Raw genomic sequence first — 6777 nt, 5'->3', positions numbered from 1 at the left:
AAGATGTGGTTCAGTGGATGAGGTTGAGCCGGAAGATTTCAACCTTCTAAATGGAGTTAGGTTAGGTCACTTTGATCGCTTTGCTCCTTCATTGATCAGAGTTCTCAGATTTGAACATCGATATAAAAAGAATTTTTGATACGAAGCTCCTAGACGGGTCCTACACACTGCGAATTAGAATATAATCGAACCGGGTGAAAACCAACCAGCCTAAAATAAAATAAAAAACGAAAGAACTTTCAATGAGTGGGTTGTCAGGGCTATTGGCGCGAATGCCCCTCTTTTGGGCTGGTCTTTAGATTTTGCCCCTCAAAATGGTGGTCTTTAATTATTGCCCTTCCGAGCAAAAGCAACATAGTAAAAAGACATTACTACCCCTAACCGTTACATATAAAAACAAATATCGTTATTCTCAAATCCTTCCCTTCTTTCTTTCATATCGTTAACCCAGCCCAACTTCGTTCCCAATTTTTCACATTATTCAAATCGTTGCTTCAAGCCAGATTTCTCAATTGATTTTGCTGCTAAAACATCAGTAAAAGGTACAAATCTTAATTCAACTCAATTTAACGATTTTTTTGAGTTTTAGATTGTTAATATTTGAAAAAAAATTATCTTCTACGACCTGATTATTAAGAAACAGATGACATACAGCTCAGATTGAATATTGCGCATGATAAAATTAATCAGCAAAATAGAATTGATTGGATTTATTGCTTTGTTCGATTTTAATTACTTTATACCTTAATTAAATTAGTATACAATGCTTATTTACTTGAAATTGTAATTATAGTAAATTCAATTTAAATCAGGCAATGCTTATCGATTTAAACTTGAATTAAGGCAAACTGTGTACAAATTTAGAACAAGTATGCCGGAGGAGGCAAAAGTTCAATTTACAAAAGAGTAGAGTATGCCGTTACCGGCAATGTTCTGAACCAATTTCATAACAAGTATGCCGGAGAAGGCAAAAGTTCTGGTTTATATAGAAGTATAAATTAGTCCAGTTGCGTCAATCCTCTAATTGGAATAATCACAAGTTGCATTTGATTTAAATTGAATGAAGGTAGAGAAGGTTTTTATTTTTTTTAACCAAAAACAGTTACTGCATTATCATCAGCAAAACAAAAAGTACTTATGCCGGAGGAGGCAAAAGTTGAATTTACAAAAGAGTATAGTATGCCGTTACCGGCAATGTTACAACCAATTTCATAACAAGTATGCCGGAGAAGGCAAAAGTTAGTTTATATAGAAGTATAAATTAGTCCAGTTGCGTCAATCCTCTAATTGGAATAACTGTTGCAGGCATTTGATTTAAATTGGATGAAGGTAGAGGAGGTTTTCATTTTTTTTTAACCAAAAACAGTTACTGCATTATGTTAAGCAAAACAAAAAGTACTTATGCCGGAGGAGGCAAAAGTACAATTTACAAAGTAGTAGAGTATGCCGTTACAGGCAAAGTTCTGAACAAACTTCTGAACAACTATGCCGGAGAAGGCAATACTTCTGTTTAGAAGCCATTAAAGTAAAATTCTACAAACCTAAAGAAACTTACACTTCATTAACATACATTTAAATATATATATATATATATATGTCCACAAAACATAAAATCCTAACTTCATAAGTACCAAACTACCATCATCAGTTCTAATTTCATGAGTACCCATTCCAAATTGCCCCATCGTCAATTTGGCCAGTCTTTGGAATAACCTCTTGCCTTACAAATCGTAATTCTCTTCGCAGATCATCATTTTCTCTACTTAGAGCACCGTAAAGAGCCCTCAGAAAATCTATGTCTCTTTTGATATCAGCAATTTCATGAGTAATTTGCAAATTTGCAATATTAGGATGGATTTGGTTATGAAGATGGGCATGTTCATGTGCTTGCCCGTGGCCACTATTAACATGTACAATACGTTGATTTTGGTTCATTTTGTATGTGATTATATCTGGTTTCGAAGTAAAGTGTTTTTTTTTTCCTTCTTCCAAAAGTTGTGTTGGTTTATATAGAAGTATAAATTAGTCCATTTTAAATTGGAATAACTGTTGCATGGATTTGATTTAAATTGGATAAAGACAGAGGAGGTTTTTCAGTTTCATGAAAATAACTGTTGCAATTTCATTGGAATAACACGCGTTGCGGAAACAACGATTACTCCGTTTTTGAAGAATCTTTGGTAGCGGCTTCGAACTTGTTTACAAAATGGTAGAGTATCTTTGTTTGAGCATACTTCATGACTTTACATACAAAGTCTGTTTGGGAAGGCGAACTTAAATTTTCAAAACTAACAACTTAAATACATTTCATTTTGATTTTTTCTCAAGTGAATCTCTCTTTTTGCAGGAAGTTTAACAAAAAATGACACCAAGATGCATCTACGTAGCCTTCAACGGCAAATGGGATGCCGCCTACAATTATGTTAATCATGAAACCAAGCTAATACTTGTCAATGATGGTGTAAATTTTCAACAATTCACTCAACAGATATTTGCGGGGCATACACAAGATACTCAGCAAAAAAGGGCCAACATATGGTTTGACACCAGTGAGAAAACATCCAAAGGGATGCGTGTAACAAACGACGTTGATCTTCACACTTGCTTGTACCTGCTCAACAACAATGACAACTTCAGAAATTCCCGTTTCATATTAGAGTTCAACTCGGTACGATGCGGAGAACAACCCATTACAAGAACATCATAATGACTCTATCCTAATGACGGAAGGACGAACCATAGAGGAAATTGACGGACAACTCGCATTGCTTATGAAGAAGACATGTCTGAAGTTGGATTGGATGACGAACAACACAGCCCTATTGGACATAACCTTGGGATTCCACATGAGCAGAGCGAGATAGTAACTCCTAACCAGACACCTGAGCAGCTACAATGGCAACCGCCAAACATTGAGCAAGTTGTAAACAATGACCTTTCTCAGCATCCAACTTCAATGAATGTTGTATCACTTACTCCGAGCATGACAGTTGAAGAGACACAAACACAGCCATGCAACAAAAGAAAGACACTAAAGAGGAAGAGGATACAAAATGATACACAAATTTTGACACCTAGTGCATCGATTGATCAAATAGAAGTTGGCATTTTATTCAAAGACAAAGATACCGTGAAAAAGTGCATGAATAACATTGCAATTACTCGTCATCAACAGTACAAGGTAGAAAAGTCATGCACGCAACGCTATTACATCAGATGTGTTGACCCAACCTGCATTTGGCGTTTCCACAGTTCAAGGTTCAGAGGATCAGAACTTTTCAAAGGAGTTAACTTTGAAAAGAGACATAGTTGTTCAATAAATTTCATCACCTCTGACAGGAGGAATGCAACTTCAAAAGTCATAGCGGAATACATTACAGACCTAGTACGCCATACACTACAAGAGATAACATCTAAATTTGTCATTGAAGAAATGAGAAGCAGATATGTCTTGCACATTGGTTACCACAAAGCATGGCATTCCCTCCAACACGCTTATAATGTCATAAGAGGAAGCCCAGAAAATAACTACACACTTCTACCGCAATATCTTGACATGATGAAATTAAGAAATCCTGGAACAGTTGCTAACATCAAATGGACCGCTGACAATAAGTTTAAGTATGCTTTTTTCGCTTATGGAGCATCAATTGAGGGTTGGAAACACTGCGGACCGATAATGATGGTGGATGCAACCTTCTTGAAATCAAAATACCGCGGTGTGCTCATGATAGCGATGTAGCAAAAGATGGAAACAACGGTATATTTCCTCTCGCATTTGGTATTGCGGACTGCGAGAATAATGAATCCTACAAGTGGTTCTTCAGACACGTGAAAAAGGTGTTTGGCACGCGCAAAGACCTATCAATTCTTTCCAATCGCCACGCATCAATTGCAACTGCAATCAAAGAACTGTATCCAGATACCCAGCATGGAATATGCATCTAGCACATGGAGAAGAACTTGCAGAAATATTTCCCGTCCGAAGCGATCCTATCAACTTTCTACAATGCGGCGACTACTACAAACGGGCGAGTTTCGTACCTATATGTCACGAGATACAACAAATCGACCCAAAAGGCTGAGAATACATAGAAGAAGAACCACCGGAAAGATGGGCACGTTCATTCCACACCAACGGGCGTTACAACATGCTCACAACAAACAATGTCGAGACAATGAATTATGTATTGAGGAAAGCAAGGGAGTTGCCAATAATGGCATGTATTGATTACATCCAGAACAAGCTGCAAAATTGGTTTTACCAGAGAAAATTGGATGCAACAGGACCGTCCCATGACCTGACATGTTGGGCTGAAAAGATTACCGAAAAGATAAGTAGAGGCTTCACAATGAAAGTAAGTACATTTTACCAACACACACTTCAATATTAGTTTGGTGAGCAATGCAAAGTTTAATTTTAACCAAACACAAAATTTACGCTGGATAAAGGAAGAACTATGACCCTATTTTTATACTTAGATTACTGCCCTGAAGGGAAAGCGGACTCTTATTTTAACTAGCATGGAATTATGCCGGTAGGGGCATAACTATGACATTGTTTTTATGCTCACAATGAAAGTAAGTAGATTTTACCAACACACACACTTCAATCTTAGTTTTATGAGCAATGTATGGTTTAAAATTAACCAAACACAAAAGTTATGCTGGACAAAGGAACAACTATGACCCTATTTTATACTTAGTTCTGCCGGAAGGGCAACTTTTATTTTTCCTTTGTAAAGGAAGTATGCCGGAAAAGGGCATAACTCTCATATAATCGAAAATTGCCACAAAAAATATCACTCATTTATATTGTCAATTTCCACGGGTAGAAAACATAACTCCCGTCAAATTTGTTGTGAAAGATGAAGGATATCAATACAATGTAGACACGAAGAATATGAATTGTGAGTGCTTGGAGTTCCAAGGCGACGAGTTACCGCGCACACATGCCATGGCAGTTATAGACAAAAGAAGTTTGCCAAAATCTACATACTGTGCGGACTTGTTCAAGAAATAAGCCTGCCAAGAGACATACAAAGGTGAAATACTATCAGTTGAAAATCAAAACTCATGGATTATTCCACAAAACATTATGGATATTAAAATAACGCCGCCTGATGTTAAAATAAAACCTGGAAGAAAACAAACAAAAAGATATCGCCCAAGAAGAGAATCGACAAAGTACACATACAGATGTGGTAGATGCAAGTTTTTTGGACATACTAGGGCAACCTGTAACCACAATCCAGCTCTCAATCCATATTCAAGAAGATACAGGAAGAGGAAATTGTCATCCTAACATCACACTCTTATACATGGTTTATATGAATTTATCTTATGATTCTTGACGCATAATGCACACTCTGCCTGAAAGAAATGGCAAAACTTTGGTATTACTAAGACTGAGACTTCAAGCATCTTATCACACATTTATTCTTCTGTCCATTCTTTCTTTTATTATTTTCTTTTACTAAGTTGTTATCTTCTTGTTGCTGATAATAAAAAACTATATAATAGCAAGAGATAAATGTCCCTACATGAAATCTACAATTCTCTACCATAAAACATTGAGGAAAAAGAAAAAAAAATCATCAACTTTAATTATCCAGTTTTATAACTTATGCCTCCTGTAGCGGCAGTATAACGATTTTGCTTGGAAAACAAAATTGGTATCTCAAAGACTACATCCTGGTAAGTTTAATAGATTTATGCCTTGGAACATAACAATATTGTTTCTCTCTGTTGTTTTCATGTTTTACATTTATGCCGGAACCGGCAGGTCTTCCGCTTACAAAATAAATAAGTATGCCGTTAGGGGCATACTTATGTGCTTTGTTGTTTATAAAATATTTTAAAATGCTGAAAAATTGGATAAAACATTCAGCACAATACAATTAACACTAAGTAAATATTTCATTCATTCATAGCAAAATTTCATTCATACAAATATTGGAGAGGAAAAAAAAAAAAGAAAAAAAAAACAACAACAACATAGACTAAAAATAAAAATTCATTCATACTAAAACAACAATTATGGCGTCTCAACTAATCCCAATAAAATGCGTTCTGTCAGTTCAAAAAAGTTAAAAGGTTTTGTCTTTGTTGCTGGTTGTAGCAAGTTCTCTGAACTTAATTTCTGCCGGAAAAGGTGGAACTTCTGTTCATAAAATGAGAAACTATGCCGACCCCAGCAATATTAAATAACCACCATAAATTTGGTTTTCAACAAAATGACAGCTTTCCGTCACAAATAATCCCCAATAAATGCATTTTGGCTGGTCAATAACTTCAAAGGGTTTGTCTTTGTTCTTGGTTATGGCAATTTTTACGAACTTAAATTCTGCCGGAATGGCGTAACTTCTATTTACATAATGAGAAACTATGCCGACCCGGCAAACTTCTATTACATAACAACCATGAAGTTGTGATGGAAAAGGTATAACTTGGATTTTCAACAAAATAACGAATTTTATGAACAGAGAAGTTGAGATTAAAAATGAACACCATCAAATTACAAAGGGGCTTAAAGTTGAAATTTAGTAACGCTTCTCTCTTCTCTCTTCTCTCGGTGCACGTTAAGCGAGGTTAGCTAACGTACGCTTCACGATGGCAAGGGCGAGAGGGCGGCCCCGGAAAGAGCAGATAGCCCAAAATCTGCTGCTGAAGGAGGCGATGTTCAACCATTCGAACCAATCGAAGGGCAAAACACAAGAATCGCAACACCAAACTCAACAACAAAGTGTGGGTTTGACGGCACGATAACACCGTTAC

This window comes from Lycium ferocissimum, chromosome 9 (assembly GCF_029784015.1).
Source record: "Lycium ferocissimum isolate CSIRO_LF1 chromosome 9, AGI_CSIRO_Lferr_CH_V1, whole genome shotgun sequence".
NCBI lineage: Eukaryota > Viridiplantae > Streptophyta > Magnoliopsida > Solanales > Solanaceae > Lycium > Lycium ferocissimum.
The sequence above is the reverse complement of the archived record's forward strand: the minus strand, read 5'-3'. Positions refer to the sequence as shown.